This window comes from Catharus ustulatus, chromosome 6 (assembly GCF_009819885.2).
Source record: "Catharus ustulatus isolate bCatUst1 chromosome 6, bCatUst1.pri.v2, whole genome shotgun sequence".
NCBI classification, from domain to species: Eukaryota; Metazoa; Chordata; class Aves; order Passeriformes; family Turdidae; genus Catharus; species Catharus ustulatus.
In genome coordinates this window covers 48,848,248-48,863,404 of record NC_046226.1, presented here as the reverse complement: position 1 = coordinate 48,863,404, position 15,157 = coordinate 48,848,248, and the positions used below count along the sequence as shown (strand labels likewise).

The 15,157-nt window shown below is 43.0% G+C and overlaps 1 protein-coding gene across 6 annotated transcripts in view; it reads left to right on the top strand.

Annotated features, from left to right (window-relative positions):
- The window catches only part of OSBPL5 (oxysterol binding protein like 5), a 174,877-nt gene that overhangs the window by 93,463 nt on the left and 66,257 nt on the right, over positions 1 to 15,157 (top strand). Inside the window, exon 1 of one of the 6 annotated variants that reach the window (XM_033062346.2) lies at positions 3,420 to 3,637. The exons of the other annotated variants lie outside the window; for them this stretch is intronic. The gene's annotated coding sequence lies outside the window, so the exon portion shown is untranslated. Of the gene's footprint in view, positions 1 to 3,419; positions 3,638 to 15,157 lie in introns of those variants that run through there. 6 annotated transcript variants of the gene reach the window in all.

Sequence of the window (15,157 nt, the reverse complement as noted above, 5' to 3'; positions counted from 1 at the left end):
ACTGCCTGAAAGCAAGAGAAACACTTTTGCCTGAAGAGTCCCTGAGACTCTGGGACATGCATTTAAAAAAAAAAAAAAAAAGGACTTTCCACTCTTTCTTTTAATTACTCCAGAATGTACTGCAAAGTTCCTCTGCCCTCTTAAATGAGGCTGGATATTTTTGGGGTACTGTGCACCTGCTTGGTAACCCCAGTTTCTCTGGGTGCCCTGGTTCTTTGAGCCCCTTGTGGGAGAGGGTCTGTGGACCCCTGGCCTTGGCATCACTCCTTGCCTGATGCCCCACTGGGATCTATCACTTTCTCCAAGGTGGCAGCTTTAGAATCCCAGCAGTGTTTGTGCTGCCTGACACATGAGCATTGCCTCCCGCGAGGATTTCAATAGTTTCCTGCTGCTGCAGTGCCTCTGATAGCTGAAGTACCTGATCCAATAAAAGATCAAGTCTCAGCAGGTACTAGGCTTCAGCAAACAATGGTCTGTCAAGTGTAGAAGGTGGTGTTTATGCTTGCATTTTAATCCTTGTTTGCACAGTAATTTTGAGGTGTAAAATACCTTGAAAATGCTGGCTTCTCATTGTTACTATTACCACTGTAACTTCATTTATTCATAAGAAATTAGTGTAACAAGTGGGAGTTCTGAAGTTCTTTAGTCACACGTGCCAGATGTGTTGGAGGAATCTGGTCTGACACAAGTCTGCCCCAGTGCATGTAGCAAGAGGAGTTGGAAACAATCCTTCAGTTAGAGAACTGTGACCAAATTGTTATCGTGGAAACATGTTGGAATGAGTCTCACAGCTGGAACACTGCAGAGGAAGGCTACAAACTTTTCAGAGGAGATAGACGGGAAGGAGCAGGTGTTGCATTCTCTGTTAAGGAATGGGTTTGTGCAGGGCTGTGTCTGAGAAACAGCTACAAACAGGTTGAGCTTGTGGGTGAAAAAACAAGGAGCACACCAACAAAGGACACCTCGTGGGTGGGATCTACTACAGGTGTCTGATCAGGAGGAGCCCCATGATGGGGGCCTCTTGCTCAAGCTGTAGGAAGCATTGTGCTCACAAGCTCTCATCCTGATGGGGGATTTCAACCATCCAGGTATCTGCTGGAAAAGCAATGCAGCTGCCTGTAAGCAATCCAGGAAACTCCTGAAGCACATCAAGGGTAAATTTCAGATCCAAGTGTTACACAAACCAATGAGGGAAGATGCATTAGTGGATCTGGTGCTCATCAATGGGAATGAACTCATTACAGGGGTTAAGATTGGAGGCAGCCTGGGCTGCAGTGAGCATGCCCTGGCTGGGTTGTGATCTCAAGAAACATGGGTGTGGCAAAGAGCAAAGTCAGGACCCTGAACTTTGAAACAGTGAACTTCCAGCTGTTTAAAGTATTAGTGGATGAGATTCCCTGGGAAACTGTCCTTAGCTGACCAGAGCTGGCAACTTTTTAAGGGCACTTTTCTTAGAGCACATGACCTCTCCCTCTCAATGTGTAAGACATCAAGTAAGGCAGGCCAGAAACCAGCATGGCTGATGAGCAAGAAGAAAATGCACAGCTAGTGGAACTAGGGTCAGATGAGTGGGGAATGTGCAGGGATACTATTTGGATGTGTTGGGATGGGATAAGGAAAGGCAAGGCACAGATAAAGAGAGATTTGGCAAGGGATGTGAAGATTAATAACTAGGAAGGATTCTTTAAGTATAGTGGTCATAAAAGAAAGGCCAAAGAGAGTGTACTACCCCCCAATAAAGGAGAAGGGAGAGCTGGTGTCAGAGGAGGAGGATCCTGCCCCTCTTCTCTCATGAGACCTCACCTGCAGTGCTGCATCCAGCTCTGGGGCCCTCAACACAAGAAATAAGTGGATCTGTTGGAATGAGTCCAAAGGAGAGATGTGAACATGGTCAGAGGGATGGACCACCTCTCCTAACAGGACAGGCTGAAAGAGCTGGAGCTGTTTAGCCTGGAGAAGAGAAGGCTTCAGAAAGACTTCATTGTGGCCTTCCAGTACTTAAATGGGGTTATAAAAAAGAGAGACAGCAACTTTTTACATGGACAGATAGTGATGGGACAAGGGAGAATGGTTTTAAACTGAAAGAGGGCAGATTTAGATCAGACATTAGAAAGAAATTCTTCACTGTGAGTATGATAAAGTACTGGAACAGGTTGCTCAGAGAGGCTGGAAGTGTTCAAGGCCAGTCTGGATGGGGCTCTGAGCAGCCTGGTCTAGTGGAAGGTGTCTCTGTGGGTCTGGAAAAAGATGATCTTTAAGGTCCCTTCCAACCCAAGCCATTACATGATTCTGATTCTATGAAGTCGGTGTAAAACTGTGTACAAAAAATAGTGACTGATACACTGCACTGGTTGACACCAGCAGATAAAGATATTTTTGAAAAACTTCCTTCACTGTGATGAGGGCCAGGGAAGAGCACATCCTGGAGAGAACAGCAACAGAAATAGCCTTGGGAGTGAGCTTTGGCTGAATTGTGTGTTCTGTGTTTGTCTCTTAATTTAGCAGTATCGGGAAAACCCACAAAGGAAAAACTGTGGATATTTTCCAGATGCAGAGTGATTCAGGGCTGTAATTACAAATGCTCGCCTACTGAAATATTTGTACAATTGCCATGGGATAGTGTAACTAGCAACATCCATTGGATTGTTTTTAAATCTAAAGCAGTAATGCTGTGCTAGTGTACCTTAAGTCTGCACCAGTGCTTGGCAAACCTGCCTCTGCATGGCAGGTTTAGGTTCTGTACAGCTTAAAAAATTATGCTTTTACTGTTAGCTGCATCAGCTGAGAAATCTTTGTGAAACTCGTTTGTATCTGAGTCCTGTGCAGAGTGCACTGAGTGGTTCCACAGTTGCAAGGATTTACTTTATTCCTTTCAGAATACGGAATTCCTTTCAGAATTACAGAAAAGAGTGAACTGGGGAGTCTTGTCTGTTTCATGTTGGGTATTTTTTGGTTTTTTGTTTTTTGGGTTTTTTTTTTACTTTTGACTGCACAGGGATTCTGTGTGCTAAGAAGCCACAGAAAAGGAACAGAATGAGAGTGAGAGATCATGTGTGACAGGAATAGAGTCTGTCACAGAGTTGCAGATTTATTGCTGCCATGCTTTGATAAGTGACAGCAACTGGCTGTAATTCTCCCGGTGCTGCTCAGCTGCTTTGATCAGCAGCGAAACTGTTAACAGTGCTGACAATTAATTATTGTCGATGGGCATTGCAGCTTGAACTTCCCCTGCCAAACAGTGGCAGATCACACCCGTCAGGGCTATTGTTTAAGGCTCTCTTCGGACATCTCGCAGGGCTGAATCACGCTGTGCTTCTTCTGGGGATTTTCTTCCCCAGCCAGCGTGGTTGGAGAGTCGCCCTGGTTTTCTGAGCGAGGGCTGGGACCGCAGGCAGGGTGCTGGCAGCGTGTGGGAGGTGTGTTTGAGAGCCATGTGCCCCTGGAGCAGAGGCTGTGCGTGCGGCTGTCTTCTCTGGCTGCTGTGCTGATCTGCAGTGTAGCATCCAGGAGGGCATCAGCAAACCCTCTGTGCATGCAGCAGGCGGTGAGGACCTGGGGAAGGAGGGGATGGTGGCTCTGGATGCAGGTGTCGCGTGGGAGAGAAGAGTGATTGCCGTCTGAGGCTGCAAGCACTGTGGTGAGTGTTCTTTTTCCCTTTCCTGATCCCAACCTTCCTACTTTCTTAACACTCTCTAAAATTCTCCCTTTGTGCAGGCTCTTTCTTTATGCCTTTTTTTTACCTGACCTCCTATTCTCCCCTCATCTCTTATTCCCCTCCTTTCAGTCTCCTCTTCTTTGTTTCCATCCCCATGTCTCAGAGGCTGGACACCGGCAATTGCAGTGGGTTCTGTGAACATTTATAGCCTTATGTTTCGAGAACCTTTGACGGGCAGGAATTGTATCTGATGGATTTAAAAGTATCTGAACGCCCTATTTGCATTTCTGCCTGTCTGCTCTAAACCACACCGGCACTCAGCTCCCTTGAGGCTTGAATGCTGATAGCAGCAGCTGTGGCAGTGGCATCCTGTGATTTGCTTTATCAGTTGACATTTCAAGGAATTGGGACTGATATAACAAGGTTGTCCATTTTACTGCCCTCTGCTGCTAAACAACTTGGGTATCTTCTCACCTTCATAAAGGGTAGGTATAAGTGGCTTTATTAGTGAGAGCCCACATGAGAAGTGTGCCCCCTCCATATGTTTTTGTTGCTGTTATTATTACTATCCAGTGGTTTGTACTGATTTGTGGTATATTTTATTCAGCTAAACCCATGATATGCCAAATTCTTCTCCGTGTCTAGCTTGCTTGCAGAATTCGGAGTTTTAGCAGTGTTTTTGAGATTGGAAGCAAATCCTCTAAAAATTAGATCTTGCCTATGTAAACAACTTGCACTACTTTTTTACTGCTGTTCTGCAATATCGATACAACCCTCCCTAGTGTGAATTCAGCCATGCCAGTATGAACATGCTTATACCAGTGTGGCTTGTTCCCCTTTGGGAAAGAAGAACCAGCTCTTCCAGTACAAGGCACTTTTTTTGGCTCTGATTACATCCACGCTTTTGTTGTATCATCAGAAATAAAGCAGCAAATGATACTTGTAATTTAACAAGGGTGAACTGGTGCAAAATCATGTATAGAACAAGTCTTGGTTTGCAGACATCCTCAGTAACTCTTTGACTAGCAAGTGTTGAATATGCTGTGTATTTTTAATCTTGTCTTTATGACCAGAGGTACAGAGGAAGACTTGGTGTTACTGCCATTATGTATTCATAGTTAAGAAACTAAGAACTGGCCAGTGTGTTGGCTATAAATTCATGACCATGAGTCATGTGAGTCGTGGTTGTTGTTTATTTATAAATAAAGTAGCTAGGATTTTATTCACTTTTAAACTGATTACTGACCATCGCTTTTATGTGCAGCCAATTGGCAATGTAGCAGCAGAGATGTAGATTCCAGTAATGCTTGCTTGGAAGTGCCTTTGAGCTGTCAGGGAAATAGAGAGGTATTTTAGCAATATCACAAAAATGAATCCTGAAAACCCACCAGGGAGATGTGAGTGCCTGGTGGGTGTGAAACACTTATCTGTGGTCATCTACCTCGGTCATCAGTAAGGCAGGGCAGCCTAGAAGAGACCAAGACTACATAGTGAAACTTTGGAAAATTCCAGTCAGACATTATAATCCTAAACATCATGGTTTATCAGCAGGGTTAATCTAAATTATCAGTATGTGTCTTGTAGCAAGGAATGTATAGGGAACACTCTTGGTATTTGCAGGCAAAGGAGAAATACATTTGGTATAGAAATCACTTAATATGCAGAGCTTTTTAGGAAGGCAGTGCCACCAGCAGAAGTGATCTTTTGGGAAAGAACTGTCTTAATTGCACATGTCTGATGACAGGTGTCTGGAAACGTGGGACCTAACTAAAGCTTTTAGGTTCTCTTCTACCAGAGAAAATAAGTGGGATAGAATCCTTTTCTTCTGCAAGGTTATTTTAAGATATTTTAAGATATTTCAATGTGAAGGAGTTTATGGAGGGGGGAAGAAGCTGGTGCCATTAGGGGACTGCAAAGCTTTGTTAGAAGGAAAGTGCTTTGCTGTGCTGCTTGTTGGCACAGTTACCTTGACAGGTTGTTGAGGGAAGTAAATTTTCACAGAACCTAATAGTTTCCTCCTATGAGTTAGTGTCACCTCTGTCTCATTTAATTCCCACCTTGGCTTGTTGTGAATGCCATTGCCATGCTGTGTTTCTCAACTTCATTACCTCCAGACTGAGCACTGCTTTGGGAACAGCTTTCCAAACTGCAAGTGGCTTGTTTTGCAGAGCAAGCTGCCAATCTTCCTTGCTGTTTTTTTCCCTGAGCTCACTGACTCCCCACGACTGCAGTGATGGTGGCAGAGGTGACTCCCATGAGCAGGCTGGTCTCTAGCTGGGTGTTGCCAGGGTGGCACAGGCAGGCAGCAGTTGGTAAAACTGCTCTATGGTCATCAAGAGCAAGCAGCTGACCTTGAACAAATGTGCAGCTGGGTTGTAACCCAGCTAAGTGTCCAGCCTGCTCTGGTCTTTGCTGCCTCTTTCTAGGAGGAAAGTGATAGGTGGGAGTCCTTTTGCTGGGTTACATTACCTCTTTCCCTGAGCTGACTCATGGGTTTTGTCTGTTCTGTTTGCATCGGGTGGGAACTGAAAGATGTCAACAGCTGATCTTTCACCTTAAAGAGTCGGGTAACATTGGCAGTCCTGGAAGGAGAGGCAGAGACATCAGACAGGTCCTTGCCTGCATCTCTTGGCAGCATGGTTTGCAGTCAGGACAGTTTATGTGAGATTGACAGACAGAAGCAGTCTCAGCTTGGCCCCACTCCCACAGGAGTCTGCAGAATCAGCTGCTGAGCAGTTTCAAAAAGCTCCCTTTTATTTGTCTGCTTGCCTCCACTTTTAACCAGATAGGAAATTGTTCATTATAAAAGCCACAGTTGTCCTTATGGCAGTCTCATCACTGATGTCTGAGGAGTGAAGCTGTTAATATCTGTGTTTATACATTTCTCTAAAGGTGAAGATGACTGCAGTGGAAGATTAGTTTTGCTGTGAAAGGCACTGAATGAGCTGACCTGATCAAGGGGAAGACATTAAAATGTTACACTCTCTAGTTTGCTCCACTTCACTCAGACATTAGTGGCTGTGGTCTGTTGCTGTTTAGCAAATATGTTTGGGTCCAAGTGCTGCTTGAGATGATAGAAACCCAATGTACTTTTTGAGGCAGAGGCAATTATTTGTTATGTGTTAGTACAGCTCCTAACACTGTGGGTTGCTGTGCCTCCTGATTGCTAATGGCTGAGCAATAGTGTTTGTTACTAGCAGTTGGTAATAACAGCCTGTGTTTGTGCCCTGTAGGGGAATTTGGTACATGTGCACAGCCATGGGATGTTAAAGATTTTGTACCTTTTAGAGGCACCACAAAGTCTGCACAGACCATCTAGCCGCCTGCCATTTTAAGTGCTTCCTTACTTCGTTTAAGAGATATTTGTTTATTCTTTCCCCTGTTACCCTCCCAAACTTTTCAAATCTTTCCCATCTGGGCTCTTTTGTTTATAAATTCTTCTGAGTTTGGAGCTTGTAGGCAGCAACCACTTTGAAGCCTGCTTTTCTAATACAGACCAAATAGTTGCCAGGAAGCATCATGGGCTCTTGCTGTCCTCTGTCCCCTCTTTAGATCACTGCAGGTCTCTGAAATTGCCTCTGTTCTACCAGTTGGATGCTCAGCCCTGCACTCCCCACTGTCAGTCAGCATCATCCTGCTAAGGAGCTTCCCTGATTTACACAGCCTGAGGATCTGACAGAGCACAGATATTTTCATTTGTTTTGGTTTGTTTGTCTTGAGAAGTCACAGCAGTCACAGGCTCCCTCCTGTTGTATGAGACCCACATAGCTGAAGCCTATCACTTTTTTCCTGCTATGGAAAAGAAGAGCTGGTCAGCCCTGAGAAGGCCTGAAGTCCAGCCTCATAAAAACTGTCTGTCACCTTTTAGCCGTTCTCTTTGTCACTTCCTTTCCATAGCAGAGATAATGGAAGTGTTTCCTGCTAACTCCTGTCTCTCTGTGATAAATTGCTTTGTTCTTTATTGGAAAGCATTGTATAGCTGCTCTTAGCACCGCGATAAAGAAAATGCTGTGAACTGGCTGCATTGTGTTTGGCTTCCTTTCAGACAACGCCAGTCTGGACACTGAGGACCTGATCTTCCTTTTGGGTCAGATCTCAGCTCACATTTGTGTGGGAGGCAGGGATTTATGTTTGCTTAAAGCCACATTTTTGCTTTTGGCATGGAGGCGTTGAAGGTCAGTGTGATCCATAAATCTATAGAAGGGGGTTCTGCAGGTGCCCCTTGCTCTCCATATCCTGCTTTGAGCTCTCCTCCCTCCCCTGTGGCACAGACATCTTTGTGTTGGTGTTGTGCTGGTGAGTGTTTCCCTTACCCTCCCCAGCTGGGAGCTCCCAGCTCTGTAGGCAGGGCTGATTTTGACCTCCCTTGAATTTCCAGTTGCCAGTGTTTATAGCCAGGAGGGTTTGTAGCTGAGCTACACTGTTGTTTCAGTTCAGGTTTTTTTGCCTGGATCTTTCCACTCAATGACAAAAAAAGATGGTGTCAGTATAGGTTAGCTTTAAAGTGATGAGAAGAGTTCTATTCCTGAATTCCATAGCTTTCAGATTTGTTGTCTTTTATCAAGCTGTATTGTTAGGTTTACTGCCCACAAGCCAGGGAGTCCTGATTCTCCAGGCTTTAGCTTATGGCTGATAACTCAGTTTCAGTCCTGCTTATGCCTAGCATGCTCTACCTGGTAGTGGAACAATTGTATGAGCAGCAGAGTAGTCACTGGCAAAAACACTGGGATAGTTTTAGTTGAACAGGTAGAAGGAATGGGCAAAGACAAATACACTGTTAAATATGTATAACGTGGGTGTGCTCATCCACCTGTGTGCCTAAAACTCCCTCTGGCTGAATTGAAGGAAAGCCACAATGCAAAGAGGTTATCCTGTCTACTTGTTTTCACTGGGTGAGGTAAATTGGGTGAGGAGGAGGGACTGGAGTAGGCACAGAAAGGTTCTCATCTTGAGAACTGAGGCTGAGAGCGAGTTTCATCGTGTATACTTGATCAGCCTTTGCACGGTTTGAGTCCTTTGGGCTCATTTAACACAGCATAAATCCCACCCTGTATGCTCCTTGTGAGTTGTTTAGTTCCCCTCCTCCTGCAGAGATTTTTAATTAAAAATCTAGGACCAAAATAACTGCTGTACTGTCTTTTAACTATTGTTGAAGTAGGAGCTGGATGCTCTCATCTCTGAGAAATAGTGAGGTTTATGAAAAGATACTCAGTACAATAATTTCCTGTAGAATTTCTGGGAGAGTGGCTATATCAGAGGAAGTATAGGTGGATCTTAAATTTAAACCACTGTACAACAGATCTTGGTATATACTACAGTACCCAAAAGACTGAAAAGCTGAACAGGGGCATATAAGGATCTCTTCAAAAATAGATGCACTTCCTTAAAATTTATTTGGTCATGTTTATTCAGCCCTCCTTATGAAGGCCCCTGAGATTTACAGATCCTGTCTGAATCTGACAGGAGAAACAAGAAAATAGAGAAGTGGAAAATTCAGCATGATTGGAGTCCCACAGGACGTGGTCATTTCCCCACTATTTACCTGTTCTTCGGAAGTAGGTGAGCCAGATCAGCTATAATTTAGTAGGCTTGGGGTCAGAGCCATTGGGTGGAAATACAGTTTGTGGTCATACAAGATGCCAAGGTAGAAATACACTTCTAATCTAAAATTCCTTGGGACAGTGGATGCTCACGGCATAATCTGGAACTGAATCTTTGTGGTATTGAACAACACTGGTTTTCTGTCCTATAAGATGGTCTGTAAGCTTCCTTTCCTCCCACTACTTTTGCCTTACTGCTGTGTCAAAGTTCCCCTTGGAGCCCAAGTCTGGGAATGGCTCAACAGACCTGAGGTAGGAATTGATTCTGGTTTACTTTATTACAAGGGGGAAATATTTCACAAACAAGGGAATAATGTCAGAAGGTGCCTCTCAAGCATGAAAGCAGGTCTTCAAATTAGCTTGATATTTCTTTGTAATTGTGTGGTGGGAATGTAGCCCCAAGGCACAATCTTTTCTAGACTTAATTGTATAAAGGTAGAGGTGAATATCATAGAAAGCCATCAGTGAGGCTTGCAGTCATCTGGGTTTTTAAAAAAATGTCATTAAAAGTAGGATCCTTCCATTAAAAGGGAATATGATCTCATTATGTGATTTAGATAGCAGGATGAGGCTGTAATGATGCTCTTGAATACATTCTTTTCAAAGAAAAATATCAGCGCAAGAACTGACCTTGAAGATGTGGCCTGCTTGCAAATGATGTAACTGTGCCCCTGTCCAAAGCAAAGTGTTCTTGTCATGGCTTTAAATCTCCAATAGCTTTAGCTAAAGCAACTAAGTTACTATCTTATTTATGTTTCTGTGTACCTGACACCACATCTCGGCTGCCCTGAGTTTATCCCAAATCCTGTCAGCCCCTACAGGAGTGGGGATGAAAGGTCCCATGTGGGCATGATCTCCCTTTCCTCAAAGCCTGTTGAGAATCCATTCAGGGTGGCCCTTAGCACAGCCTGAGGTATCTCACCCCTGAGATAGCTCTATAAAAAATGAGTTATTAGAAAGCTGTTCTCTTAGATATTTGGCTACAGTTTGAAAGGATTGTGTGGGAGGTCGTGGAAGGGTGTTGCTAAGAGCACACGTAACTTCAGAGCATGGGGGGATGTGGGATAGCCGTTCCTTGAGCCACATGTACTGTGTGAGTTATGGATAATTACTGGAAAGCTCAATGTGTCAAGGGTGGATGTGATTTACCATTATGTAATTCATTAATACTGCTCATGGAAGTTGGAGACTTGCTCCCTGAAATGCCCTGGCTTGGAGATGTGTTCACAGCTGGCCTCAAATGAAAACTGTAACTGGTGGATGAGCTGTTGATATCAATAACCACAATAAAAAGGAAACAGAGCACATCCAATCTTCTTTTGAGGTGGGGAGTTTTTAGTTATATGTCCAGTATTTTCATCTTTGGGCCTAAAATTGAAATTAATAAGTGACTGCTTGTTTCCTTAACTGGTACATAGCTTTCATCACTGTTTTTTAGTGCCCAACTTTATACCATGCTTCTGTGCCTGAGCCTCATGCCCTTGGAAATCAAAGGGAATCTTGCCTTTTGGCTTGGACATGCACTGCCAAACTGCTGTGTGCTGCCCAGGAGCTGTGCCCACACTTCCAGCAAGGGTCATCTGCACTGCAGCTGAAGTGTGGTGGTAGCTTATATCTGCTTACCTGAGCAAGCTTGAACAAATAGCAGGCACCAGCATGGATTTCAGGATGAACTGGCCATTTGGTGCTTGTTTGATTTCTCAGACATCATTTCTAGCCTGCCTTGCATGCCTTCCTTGTAGCCCATACTGTTTGTCCTACTCCAGCTACCTAGCTCAAGGGTAATTTGTGTGTATGTGCCCAAGTCGTGCTTACATCTTGATTTTGTGTTACCTGTGTCTCTAAGAGCCTCCTGAATTCACTGTTGAGAGGCAGCTGAGATGCTTGTGTCATCTCAGTGAAACTTTCAACTAAAGATGTATGGAAGTATTTCTAGATGAACAGAAGTTTACAGGCAGAGACCTTTTTTCTTGAGTTTGTCTTAAAAACTGGAATTTCTTGGCTAGTTTGTTATGAAAACTGCATCAGGAGATGAGTTGTGATCTGTGATGACACATTTCTTCCTATAAACTGCACACAATCTCAGGTTGTACATTATATTTTGGTGGGGAGTCTTGGCTAATCTCAGTTTTGACTTTCTTTTCCTGCTTAAAAGAATGCTGATGAGAGATATCAGTAACAAATAATGGTAAGCTTTAAATAAAAATTCAGTAAGATGGATAAGGTGCTTGGTATATACTTAACAGGTGTGATTTACCTCTTCAGCTGAAAATATTAGAACATGGGATTAAAGGGTTGGAGAGGATTCCAAGCAAGCACCTCACCTTCCTGCATAGATTGGGGCTTCAAGAAAACGCCTTTACATGGCGATATTGAATTGAGATGCCTTCAGGAGCTGAGGGCTAAAGGAGATTATGCAAAGTATGATTTACTGAAAATAAAGTGGAGGACTGAGAAAAAGATCTGCAAGAGAGGTTCTCACTCTTATTTTTCACTGAATGCTGAAGACTTTCTCATCCTTCTGGTAATGTGGATTAGACCTTCAATTCTGCATGCACCTGCCATTACCAAGGAAATAATTAATGTTGATGTACTAGTTGTAATTACAGCAAGTGAGGTATGATCTATGCAGTTAACAAGGGGAAAGACGAGTGAAATGCTAAGTCAGGACACGCTCCTCAGTGCTAGTGGGAAATTTAATATGCTTTGTTAAATTAATAGCCTTTGCATAACAATCAATTTACAGTTTAAAGGGCAGAGGAGGTGGATGTAAAAATCATTAAGCATTCATTTCAGCAACCCACTCGATATTCTTAGCTGGAAGAAATCGCCAGTGCAATGTTTACAGAGTCAGTTGCATCTGTTTTAAGAAAAAAAGCAAACCACAGGAGGCTTGTGTGTATGGTGCTTATTGCAGTGTCCTTTTCTAAGCCATAGGGTTGCAGTGATCCCTTTCCCAAACACAGCATGGCTTTAGTGATGGGCTGGTCTTTGCTCACAGATGTTTATCCATACCAGAGATGATTCTGAAGTTTTCCTACACGTCAGATAAAAATGTTCTGCCCTGTGTGACCCTACCTTGAAATGTCTAAGTCCTCTGTTAGATAGGGATCCCCAGGAAGAACAACCCGGGATTTTTTTTTTCTCAGCCTAGGCATTCAGGGCCTGGTTTTGCCTGCAGTTGTTCTGTTTGTAGTCTTTGTACATAATGCTCACCCTAGAGAGAGATTAGTTGTAAGAAGATTATGCATCTGAGTGCTGCTGGTGTGCCTGAAGCTGGAAATGTTCTGGTGTATACAAAGAAAACATTAATCAAGACATCTTACAGAGAATTAAGGGAGGAAATAGTTTTGTTCCTGATTACTACGTGAATTTCACTGCCCAGTGCAGGAAAAGGCAGGGAGAGAGGCAGGAGGTGATAGAAAGAGGTTATTCTTCTGTTCTCAGAGAAAACAAGGGCAGGTTGCTGGGGTGGCTGTGTCAGGCAACTTCCACAACAACAGCGCAAGGGAAGCAGCTCTAAGGACTCTGCAGGACATGTGAGCTTTGAATTAGATTGAAGGGACAAACTAGCCATGCTCCTGAGCTTGCCAAAGCAGCTGAGAGAAATCTGTTGCATATAATCTTAACAAAAGCCCATCCCTTTGTTGCAGATGGGTGTCTTCAGCAGCACACACTACTTGATTTTCCAGCCTGGGCTGATTGTCAAGCTGAGTAGTGTGGCATGCAGCAGAGGATATGGCAATGCATAAAATCAGAGCACTCCTGCAGTACACCGGTGAGGGAAGGTCCCCTAGCCAGCACCACAGAGAAACAGCTGACCCTCAGTAATTAAGGGTATAGAGAATAGCTGACACCTGCTCTGAAGCTCCATTTCTTCAGGTTGCAGCTAACAGCCCAAGAGCCCAAAACATTCACTGTCAGCTGCAATATGTTTGTTTTGCCATTTCTCTAATCAACAAACATGAATTAGATAGAGAAAACATTGCCTGCACAGTCAGTTTTCATTGTATCAAGTTTTATTTAACTGTTAGGAGATTGGTTGCCCAATTAGCTATCTTATTAATAGGCATTTTTGGGAATAGCCTTCAAAAACAGATTTCCTGACTTCCTGAATTGATTGTGGTTCCTCAGTTGCTGTAAATCACCAGCACACCACTGAACTAATAATTTACCCTTATTAAGGATCTGTGCTGCTGTTTTTCCTTATGAATACATAGAACTGTAATCACTAGAAATGTATCTGCTAACAATTTGCCTTCTCATTTCATTCATAAATTTTTACCTCCTCAAGGTTAATTGGATCAGGAAATGTCAGTATCTTTAGATCTAATTTTCCCTATTGATGCAGGTTTTGGAGTGAATGACTGTTTTGAACACAAAACACAACTTAATTTAATTTCTGGGAAATACTTAGTGACCAGAAAAAGAGAAGGTTGTTGGAAACACGCTTTGAATAAATTAAGAGCCCCTCTAACTAGCACAGCCTTCTTGTCTATATAAAACCCCTAATTAACTATTTATAGAGAAGTACATATTTCCAATCTATTTTAAGATGCTGGAAATGAGAGAAAACAAACCAACCTACCCACAAGTTTGCAGAGGATATGGACAACATAATATCCGCACAGTGTTTAGCTGTGTGGTAATTCTATATCAGGAACTTTGAAAATTTAAAGAAGGAGTCAGAAAAATTCCTTTCCCAGAAGATTCAAGCCCAATGCTGAAAGTTTCCACTATCTTCCCAGCAAGCACAAAAGGCCCAGGATGCAGAACAGGTGTGTATGAAAGGCATCTGCACCAACAGTGATTATTTTTAGGTGTTTTAGTCACTGCCTTCATCCAAAATGGGTCCAGTCCCAGAAGAGGAGAGCAGTGGCAGTCCCCATTTGCTTCAATAGCACCACGAAGTTTGCTGATAAAGCAACTTTTATTCTTGCCCCATTGCTCTTTGTTGGCTGTTCCTGAAACCACCTGGGAGGTAAAGTCCCATTGTGCTGTCACACCACAGTTAAGTTCACTACTTTCATTTGTCCTATGCTTCATGGGACTTGGACATATACTTCTCTTCTGCTGTATTTTGCGTTTTTAAAAGATAAAGAGGTCTCAAAGACAGGGTTAGTTCAAAATTTATTTCTTCCTGCTGAATTATTTATTCCTTTTTAAGCTCTGGTGAACAGCTCACATTTAATAGCCCATTACTGCTTAAAGAGCTGTGGACACAAAAGGAGCAATCCTGAAAAGTATTGTGTTTAGTGGCTCTGTAAATACTCTCTGTATTACCTTTTCTTCATTTTTATGATCAAGAGCACAGAATGAAGGACAGAAATTACCTGAGCTGCAAACTTCAGGGTGCTTTAGTCTACCAAGACTAACAACCAAGTAAATTCATGCAGGAACTAGAATGAAGGTTTTTCATTATGAGGTTATTTTCCTAAATGAGTCTATAGATTCTGCCCCAGTTGGCATCTTCAAATTAAGACATGTTGTCTTTCTAGGACAATTCTTCATCTCATCTGCTGGTTTTGGAGGGAATGCTGTAGCAGTGAGTGACATTTCTTGCCTTGTGTTACGTAAGTGGTTTGACAGAGTGGCAATTTTTGGCCTTCTATAATTCTGGCCCAATTTTGATTTTTTACCTTCTCTCTATTCTGTGAGCCTGCACAGAACTGGTTTCCCTAAAGCATCTGCTGTATCCTGAAGCAATCTCCAAAATACTCATTTAGAAGTAGATTTGGGTTTTAGAACAATAGTGTTGTCTTCAAATCAGCCATGAAAGATTTGAGGTTCTAAATAACTTATGTGTAGAAGCCCATCTTCTGTTGCTGCTTATTTCTTAGCAGATACTTCATCAGCACTGAATTTTTGTGTATTTTCTGGATTATTTAGGTGTTTAAAGAGC